The sequence below is a fragment of the Phascolarctos cinereus genome, unplaced genomic scaffold (assembly GCF_003287225.1).
Source record: "Phascolarctos cinereus isolate Bilbo 61053 unplaced genomic scaffold, phaCin_HiC Scaffold_5;HRSCAF=322, whole genome shotgun sequence".
Taxonomy (NCBI): domain Eukaryota; kingdom Metazoa; phylum Chordata; class Mammalia; order Diprotodontia; family Phascolarctidae; genus Phascolarctos; species Phascolarctos cinereus.
This window is the reverse complement of record NW_027555958.1, coordinates 245,411,778-245,422,274: the sequence shown is the minus strand read 5'-3', so window position 1 is coordinate 245,422,274 and position 10,497 is coordinate 245,411,778. Positions and strand designations below refer to the sequence as shown.

The 10,497-nt window shown below is 40.0% G+C and overlaps 1 long non-coding RNA gene across 1 annotated transcript; it reads left to right on the top strand.

Moving 5' to 3' along the window:
- Positions 1–8,328: 8,328 nt before the first annotated feature.
- Positions 8,329–10,010, top strand: LOC144457606 (uncharacterized). Its single transcript, XR_013487062.1, has 2 exons — positions 8,329–8,676; positions 9,811–10,010. It is a non-coding gene; the product is annotated as an uncharacterized LOC144457606 (long non-coding RNA).
- Positions 10,011–10,497: the final 487 nt, after the last annotated feature.

Genomic DNA, 10,497 nt, shown 5'->3' with positions numbered 1-10,497 from the left:
GGGAAAGCTGACAAATGTAAGGAAATGTTCCTGATGACAAACCTCAGTTGGTCTCTTCACCGTCTGTATCCTGCTCTTAGTTCTGCTCCCTGGAGCCAAACAGAACAACATCTCTCCCACGTGCTCTCGGCTACTGGTTCAGAATCAGGATTGCAATGAAATGAGACATGTAGATCACAGAACAATTAACAAAAGGAAAGTTGCACAGTAATAGCAATTTCTCAGCTGTGCAGAGCTAAGTTCAAACAACACGATAAGGTTTTCTTCCAGTTCCCACAACTGAATCAGTTTTTCTCACAGGATAGAATTTCGACTAGACACATAATTGAATAGAAAGGGAACTGAGCTACCTCCAGAACTGAGTCACAAGATGAACTCACTCCTTTCTCACAATTAACCACTTGCTGTCCTAATCACTTTGATTCCCTCACATATACACAAATGCACATGCACATATGCAAACGTACACACACATAGTCATATAATAATGCACATACACTCACACATGACCGCAATGCACATATACACATTCACCCACAGACACATATCACCCACACACATGTGCACACGCATACACACACACTACAAAAATGATCCCCAGGAATACTCAAAATCCAAAGTCCCAGGCTTTGCATGGCATACCCCATAGAAGAACAGCTTCTGAGATCTTGGTGATTTTGTCCATGTGGTGGGGATGGATGATATGAGGGTCAGGTCCAAGGCATCTCAAGATAAAAAACAGTGATGATGAGCAGAAGTCTCACCAGGGACATCAGGGCCATGGTGCCAACAGTAACAAGAGTTTGTGGCATTTAGATAGCACTCCAGGGTTTGCAAAGAATATGATTTATATTGCCTCAAACTCAGGTCTTCCTGACTCCAAATCCAGCACTCTATACATTTCCTGGCATTTCCAGCACAATAGCATGTACTTATCACATTTAAGGATCATTTCTAAGATGGTCGTGGTGCTAAGAAAAGATGGTGCCCTTCCTTACAACCTAGACCAGGGCCTGATTTACTACCAAAATTAGCCTCATCCCATAATCCTTTTCATGATCTCTGACCAGAATTTCTCCCCACCCCTAAAAGTCCCAACATGGGATTCATGCTAAATCTTGGCCCCTTTACAAGTCTTTCTGAGGTACTGACCCCTTCTTCTATGAGAGCTAGATAAAGAATCTTCCTCATCTTCAATCAGAGACTCAGAATAGATACCAAGTTATCTAAGAAAATTTGAGATTCAAACACAAGACTCAAGAGAAGCACAAGAAATCATAAGGGACTTAATAAAGTTAAACTGTTTATATTCTTCTATAAGAAGATGATACAAACTCCTAAAAAATTTATCAGTATTTGAATAGAGTCAACAAAGACAAAGGACATGGATATGAGTCCATTATGTTGCAATGATCTAAAAAAAATGAAAAGGTGAAAAAGAGGGGTGCACTAGGAGAAGGGGGAGAAGAGAAGTAGAATAGTGAAAATTTTTCTCACATAAAAGATGTTTGCAAGGAAGAGCTTTTACAGTAGAGGGGAAGGTGGGGAGAGGGAGGAACAGGCAATGCTTGAACCTCATTCACATCTAAATTGGTTCAAAGAGGGAAAGCTATGTGTACACACTCAATTTAGTGTAGAAATCTAACTTATCCAACAAGGAAGTAGGAGGAAAAGGAGATAAGAGAAAGGGATTGGAAGTGACAAAAGAGAAGGTGGATAAAAGAGGGCAGTGGTCATAAGCAAAACAGACAAAAAAAGCAGGATCATTATCTCAGATGAAGCAAAAGCAAAAATAGACCTAATTAAAAGAGACAATCAGGAAAACTACATTTTGCTAAAAGGTATCATAGAGAATCAAGTAATAGCCAAAAAAAAACTTACAGCAAGTTACTTTGATAAAGTTCTCATTATTCGAATATATGGGAAAAAAAGATATAGGGAACTGAGTCAAATTTGTAAAACATGAGAGCCATTTTCCAATTGAAAAATGGTCAAAAACATGAACAAGCAGTTTTCACAAGAAGAAATCAAAGCTATCTATAGTCATTTGATTAGAGAGATGCAAATTAAAACAGCTCTGAGGTACCATCTCACACTTATCAGAAATGACAAATGATGGGGAGGATGAAAGAAAATAGGTACACTAATGAATTGCTGGTGGAGCTGGTACAACCATTCTGGAAAAGAACTTGAAACTATGTGCAAAGGACTATAAAACTGAATACACCTTGCTTTAGCAATACTACTACTAGGTCTGTACCTCAAAGAGATCAAAGAAAAAGGAAAAGGACCTATATGTACAAATATATTTTAGCAGTTCTATTTGTAGTGGCAAGGAATTGGAAATTGAGGGGACGCTCATCAAAGGGGGAATGGTTGAACATGTTATGGCATATGATTGTGATGAAGTAATATTGTGTGTAAGAAATAACAAAGTAGGGTGGTTTCAGAAAAACATGGGAAAACTTATATGAACAGAAGACATGTATACAAAAGGAAATAAGTAGAACCAAGAGATCATTATGTACAGTAATAGCAGTACTGTAATGCTGATCAACTGTGAAAGACTTACCTGCTCTCATCAATTGCTCCAAGTTCAATTCCAAAGGACTCATGATGAAAAAAATATTATCCACCTCAAGAGGGAGAACTGATGAACTTTGGGCACAGATTGAAGCATAATTTTCTTTTTTTTAATTGTATTTATTTTTAGTTTTCAATATTCCCTTCCACAAGATTTTGAGTTCCAAATTTTCTCCCCATCTTGTCCCTCTCCTCACCCCAAAATGGCATGTAATCTGAATTCCCCTAATCTGCCTTCCCTTCTATCTCTCCCCCCCCCTTCTCTTATCCCCTTCCCCTTCAATTTTCCTGTAGGGCAGGATAGATTTCTATACGCCATTTCCTGTATATCTTATTTCCCAGTTGCATGTGAAAACATTTTTTTAACTTTTGTTTTTAAAATTTTGGGTTTCAAATTTTCTTCCTTCCTCCCTCCCCATCCACCCTCATTGAGAAAGCAAGCAACTTGATACAGGTTATATAAGTGTAGTCATGCAAAACACTTCCACAGTAGTCATATTGTGAAAAACTAAGTATATTTCCCTTCATCCTATTCTGTCCCTGACTTATTCTATTCTTTCTTTTGACCCTGTCCCTCCTTAGAAGTGTTTGCTTCTGATTACCCCTTCCCCTAATCTGCCCTCCCCTCTATCATCCTTCTGCTGTCTTTTCCCCTACCCCCCTTATTTCCATACCCAATTGAGTATGTATGTTATTCTCTCCTTAAGCCAAATCTGATGAGAATAAGATTGACTCATTCCTTCTCACCTTCCATCCATTTCCTCTCCACTGTAAAAGCCTTTTCTTGTCTGTTTTATGTGAAATAATTTACCCCATTCTACCTCTCCCTTTCTCCTTCTCCCAATATAATCCTCTCTCAAACCCCTTAACTTTATTCTCCAGATATCACCCCTTCATTTTCAACTCACCCTGTGCCCTATATATATACATGTATATAAATATATATATATATATAGATAGACATACATGTAATTTTCCCTCCAACTACTCTAATACTGACAAAGAGTTACATGAGCTACAAAGAGACATGAATAACAAATATCATTTTTCCATGCAGAATGTAAACAGTTCAACCTTAATAAGTCTCTTATGTTTTCTCTTTCCTGTTTAGCTCTTCATGTTCCTCTTGAGTCTTGTATCTGAAAGTCAAATTTTCTATTTAGCTCTGGTCTTTTCATCAAGAATGCTTGAAAGTCCTCTATTTCACTGAATGTCCATTTTTTCCCCTGAAGGATTATGCTCAGTTTTTCTGGTAGGTGATTCTTGGCTATAATCCTATCTCCTTTGCCCTCTGGAATATAGTATTCCAAGCCATGCAGTCCCTTAATGTAGAAGCTGGTAAATGTTCTGTTATCCTGATTGTGTTTCCACAATACTTGAATTGTTTCTTTCTGGCTGCTTGCAATATTTTCTCCTTGACCTAGGAACTCTGGAATTTGGCTACAATATTCCTAGAAGTTTTCCTTCGGGGATCTCTTTCAGGAGGTAATTGGTGGATTCTTTCAATTTCTATTTTGCCCTTTGGTTCTGAAATATTGGGGCAGTTTTCCCTGATAATTTCTTGAAAGATGATATTTAGGCTCTTTTTTTGATCTTGGCTTTCAGATAGTGCAATAATTTTTAAATTCTCTCTTCTGGATCCATTTTCCAGGTCAGTTGTTTTTCCAATGAGATATTTCACATTGTTTTCTATTTTTTCATTCTTTTGAATTTGTTTTACAGTGTCTTGATTTCTCATAAAGTCACTAGCTTCCAATTGCTCCATTCTAATTTTTAAGGAAGTATTTTCTTCAGTAGTCTTTTGGACTTCCTTTTCCATTTGCCCAATTTTGTTTTTTAAGTAAGACATTCTTCTCCTCATTGGCTTTTTGGACCTCTTTTGCCATTTGGGTTAGGCTATTTTTTAAGGCGTTATTTTCTTCAGTATTTTTTGGGTCTCCTTTAGCAAGCTGTTGACTTGTTTTTCATGATTTTCTTGCATCACTCGCAGTTTTCCCTCTATTTCTCTTACTTGCTTCTCAAAATCCTTTTTGAGCTCTTCCATGGCCTGGGACTAATTCATATTTTTCTTGGAGGCTTTGGATGTAGGAGCTTCGACTTTGTTGACTTCTTCTGGTTGTATGTTTTTATCTTCTTTGTTACCAAAAAAAATTCCATGGTCTGATTCTTTTTGTGCTGCTTGCTCATGATCCCAGCCAATTACTTGATTTATAAACTCTTTGTTAAGGAAGGAGTCTGATTCCAGTGTGGAAAATGTACTGTCCCAAACTTCAGGGGTTTTGTGCAGCTGTTTTCAGAGATACTTCTAGGGACCTGAAAATTTTCAGTTCTTCCAAGGTGCTATGATCAAGGGTGAGGTGTTTACTCCTTTCCTGGCCTGTGCTCTGGTCTATGAGTGACCACAAGCACTCTTTGCTGTCTTGAAACTGTGAGGATGATTTCCACTGAACCACTACTACAAGCTCCACCATGTCAGTGTTCCTCCTCACCACAGGACTGCCACACAGAACTGTGACTCAGATCCAAGCACAGGCAAAGCAAGAGAATCCTGCACCAGCAGAGAGATCCCTGCAATGCCCCTCTGATCAGCCACTCGATTCCCCCTCAGTCTGTGGGCTGGAAGCTCCAGAGGCAGCCCCCACCCCCAGGGCCTACACTCACGGAATGGGGCTGGGACCCCATGCTTCTCTCTCACCCCCGGCAAAGACTTTTCCTACTGACCTTCTACTGTCTTTGGTGTTCATGGGTTAAGAAGTCTGGAATCCACCACAGCTGCAGGTGATTCAGTCCTCTGAGGCCTACTCCAGGTTCACTGTGGTCTGCATGCTCACACTAAACTGTGTTCCTCTCCCAGCCTGGCATGATATACCTTTCCAATCAACCATCCAGGTTGTCTTGGTCTGGAAATTTGTTTCACTCTGCCTTTTTGCAGGTTCTACTGCTTTAGAATTTGTGTACAGCCATTTTTTACAGGTATTTGGAAGGGTTTGGGGGACACCTCAAGCAAGTCACTGCTTTTACTCTGCCATCTTCACTTCACTGAAGTATAATTTTCTCATTTTATTTGCCTTGCTTGGGCTTTGTTTTGTTTTATTTTGGTTTTGCAATATGGCTAATATAGAAATATTTCTCGTATGATTTTACATATTGCTTGTCTTCCAATGGGTAAGGGAGGGAATTTGGAACTCAAAACTTTACAAAAAGAACACTAAAAATAAGCAATTTTTTTAAAAAACACACATATTTTATGTGAGTGTGTATATCTGTTTAAAAAAATAGAGCACTTTCCAAAATTCTACCCTTTATTTTCCCAAGGTCTCCTTGGAAAGATATTGTCCAGATCGTGGAGGTAGCTCAAGGCCTGAGTGATTCCAGAGAGGTAATAAAATAAGAAAGTACCTAAAGACAGCCTGACCTCACTGAATGAGTCTTGGAGGTAAGATCCAAGAAACTGCTGGATCAGAGAGCCCTGCCTCTCTTCCTAGGCAGCTGGTGTGCAGTGAATAAAGAACTGGGCACAGAGCCCCAGAGACCTGGGCTTTCACAAGTCACTTAACCTCCCTCTGTCTCAGTTGCCTCAACTGTAAAATGGGGACAATAATTGCACCTACCCAACAAGATCATTGTGAGGATCAAACAAGATAAAATTTGGGTTTTTTTTTTAATTTTTAAGAGCACTTTGCACAGAACCTGGCATATATTACATGCTATACAAATGCTTACTCTTTTTACCTCCTTAGGCATTTATTTGTGGAATTTGGTTCTGGGAGGAAGAGCCTGGTAATCAGGAGCACAAAAACAAAATCATTGTTTTGAAACTGATATTTCAAAAGTCTATTCTAGCATTAGTCCAAGATCTCTCTTCTAACAACTTATTCTTGGGTAGACAGCAATCATGGGGTTGACCCCTGGATGCTGTACTAGAAGCAATGTGGAAGGACAACAAAACAACCCTTCAAATATTTGAAAACAAAAGGCCCTATCATGGGCCTTCTCAGTGTTTTCCTCTAAACATTTCTTTCAACCAGGTCTTGGCATGAACTCAACGCCCTTCACCATGCCCGTCACCTTTGGCTTGATAATTTCCAATGTACGTGTGTCTTTCCTAAATGTGGTGTCTAGAATTAGACATAGTAAGACAGATGTGGTCTAGCCAGGGCACAGGACAACAGAACCTTTCCTCCCCCCTTCCCAAATGCTTTGTCCCTGTGAGCACAACCCAAGTTTGCATCAACTTTTCTGGTTGTCCTAACACACAACTGTCTCACATTACTCTGGAAGTAAGTTCACTAAGACTTCCAGACTTTTCTTTTAGATGAACTGTTATCCAGCTTGGGTTCCCCATCTCATAGGCTTGTAAAATAAAATGAAAGTAAAAGTAAAAATAAAAACCCACATGTTTTAGACAGTTTTGAATTCTAAATCTGTCATCTGCAGTATTAATTATCCCTCCCAGCCATGTGTCATACAAAAATCTGTTAACATGTCATTGATAACGATACGTGCTGTTTTTCCTACTAGAATGTAAACTCCCTGAGGGAAAAGGCTCAATATTTCGGCTTTTGATCAGCCTAAAAACTTACATTATCTAGGAATGAATGTCATACTTGATAAAAAATACTGGGAAAAGTAGACATAAGTCTAGCAGAAATAAGTCTTAGACCAGCAGCTCACACCATATTCCACAGTGAGTTCAAAATGGAGTGACCTGAATACTAAAGATCATATTTTTTTTTCAATTAAGGGAGAGAGAGAGAGAGAGAGAGAGAGAGAGAGAGAGAGAGAGAGAGAGAGAGAGAGAGAGAATTATATTTGTTTCAAAGACCTGGGTAGGGGATGAAATCTTAACCAAACAAGGGATAGAGGCAATTTCAAAAGACGAAATTGATCATTTTAACTGCATGAAACTGAAAAACTTCTGCACAAAATTAATGCATAAAGGACAGGAAGGGAAGCATTGTTTGGCCCACTACTGGTACTTTCCCTTCTGTCTCTGGAAGCAGAGGCCCAACTATTCCTTTTCAGAGATAGGACCTTTGAACAGAGAGATCGAAACAGCAGATTTTCTTTGACCAGCAGAGGGCACCAAATTCAAACAATTGTCCGCTAACGTAGCCTTTAAACATTCAGTGTAGGGTTTCCCAACCAGCTAAGGGCGCAGGACAAGAAAGATCAAGAATTCGAACTTCTGCTTTCTGTTGGGAATGGAATTTCGGTAAAATCATTAGCTGGAAGACATCCACCTCCTTCTCCCCACCTCCCAACCTCCTTCATCTAACTGAAAAGCCTCCCTCTTCTATCAGGAAAAGGCAGCAAAAGGGTGAAGCGAATGCGAGAGGAAAGCACAGTGCGCGTGGAGGCAGGAGAACCTAGGTCATTGCTGTGTGACCTCGGGCAGGTTACTTCTTTTCTCGGAGCCTCAGTTCCCTTATCTGTAAAACAAGATCTAACAGGCTGTGATTCTGTGGATGAAGCAGGGTATGGAAATAAAGGGAATCAGACAGGAGGGGAGGAGAGAGGGAAACGGCAGGGCAAAGAGGTGCTTTCTGGAAAGATGAAGGAAATCTCGGGGTAAAGCGGTTTTATAGACCTCACAGCCCGCAGCCCGGGTCTTTGACAAACCCCTTAATTTGTAGATTTTGTCCCAGAAGACACTAAGTCCGGGAGAAATGGGAGAATGAAAGCGGGGAGGGCAGGAAGGGGACTGGATAAAGAAATATTAAGCTTACTACTATCTGTGTGACCCTGGCAGGTCACTTAACCCCGATTGCCCCACAAAAAAAAAAGAAAAATAAAAAGAAGAAAGAAAGAAAGAAAGAAAGAAAGAAAGAAAGAAAGAAAGAAAGAAAGAAAGAAAGAAAGAAAGAAAGAAAGAAAGATTACGCCTGAGTCTTTCCTGCCTAATGACAAAGCTCAGTACCCCTCCCCCAGTTCCTCCCCAGCATTTATCCTTAGGCAAGAATTTATCTCAGCCCGGAAGACTCAGAAGCCGATGCCCAGTCTCTTGGATTCCAAGTCCAGCTCCATTCCTCAGAGGGTCCCGGAACCGTTTCACAGATCACCTCCCGTGTAGACGGGACTCGATCTCGCAAGGTTAGACAAGGAAAGATGCCTGGAGATAAATGTCTTACCCCTCAGTGAGGGGTGCTGTTACTAGGAACCAGTTGGGGTTCGCAGGTGCTTATCTATCACTATACAGCAAAGGTTCTTAACCTGAAGTCCAAGACCTTCTCCCTTCTCCATGGATGGATTTGAGGAAGTCCTTGAATTTAGGTGGGGATGGAGTGGGAAATCATATCTTTACATACAATTGGATTTCTTTGTAATTTTCTGTATTTTATTTGTGCATTTAAAAGCATGATTCCCAGAAGGGGTCCCTAGTCGTCATCAGACTGTCACAACCACAAGGACACAATAAAGGTTAAGCACCCCTTCTCTACACTTCCCCTCCTATCCCTGACTCCTGTAGCTCAGGGCTAAGAAAATTCCAAGATCCTCGGGATCTCAGGTCAGGCTATGGTCACAGGACCAGCCACAGACCGGGAAATTCCCCGGTTTAAAGGAAAGCATGAGTTTCTTTTTCCTGCAATAGGAGCCTTCCCTAACCAGACCGATCAGTAATCAGTGACGTTTCAGCATCTCGGAGTCTCGTTGGGTGAGGAGTATGCGTGGGTACAAACAGATCATTGTTAAATTAGAAACACCTCCTTTCCCCACTGTAGGATGTCTGCTCTGCCTCCTTGTTTTACTGGCTGTTTCAAAAGGACCAAAGCAAAATAACTGCCCAAGAGAAACAGCATGCTGTAAAGGCAAGATTTCTGGGCTGGTGTTCAGGAAATCTGAGGTCTAGTGCCCTTTCTGCCACCTTGCTGTGTGACTAGGGAATCAGTCATCTCCTCAGGCCTAAGTTTTCTTATCTGTCCTAAATAACATTTTAATACTTTGTAATTATATTGTAATTATAGCTCCATATGTATATATAAATACATTGAAATTATAATAGAGTATTCCATTACATTAACATGTCGCAATTTTTTCAACCATTCCCCAATTGGTAGGGCATCTCTTCTATTTCAAGTTCTTGCTACAACAAAAAAAGATAGTTACAAATGTTTTTGTACATAGACCTATTTCTCTTTCTTTGAGCTCTTTAGGCTAGGAGTGATGTTGCTAGTTGTTCAAAAGGTATGCACAGTTTAATGTTTTGTTGTTGTTTTTTCATAACAGTTCCAAATGGCTTTCCAGAGTGGCTGTATAACATTCAGCTACGTCAGCAGTGCATTCATGCCTACTTTGCCGCAGCCCCTCCAACATTCGTCATTTTCTTTTTCTGCCAACTTTGCCAGTGGGATGGATGAGCAATGGAACCACAGAATTGCTTTAATTTTAATTACTCCAATTAACAATAATTAGGAGTATTTTTCTTATGGCTATTGATAGCTTGGATTTCTTTAAAAATTACTCATTCATATCCCTTGACCATTTATCAGTTAGGGATAGCACTTAACTTTATGAATTTGAATCAGTTCTTTATAGATCTTGGAAATAAAACCCATCAGATAACACTGACATAACAATTTTCCCCAGTTACGTCCTTCTCTTTCTATTTTTACCTGCATAGATTTTTTATGTGAAAAAAACCTCTTAATTTTCTGTAATGAAAATTGTCTGTTTAACCTTCTGGGATCCTCTCTATCCACTGTTTAATCAGGAACCCTTCCACTTCCTGTAGGTCAGGAAGGTAATTTCTTCCTTATTCCTCTCCGTTTATGATGCCACCATTTATGTCTAAGCCATGGACTCATCTCAAGCTTATCTTGTTATACAGTGTGAGATGTTGGTCTAGTCCTAGTTTCTACCAGACCTTTCCCACTGTTTGTTGAAAAATTAGCTCTCCCTGCAGTAGCTGGGGTC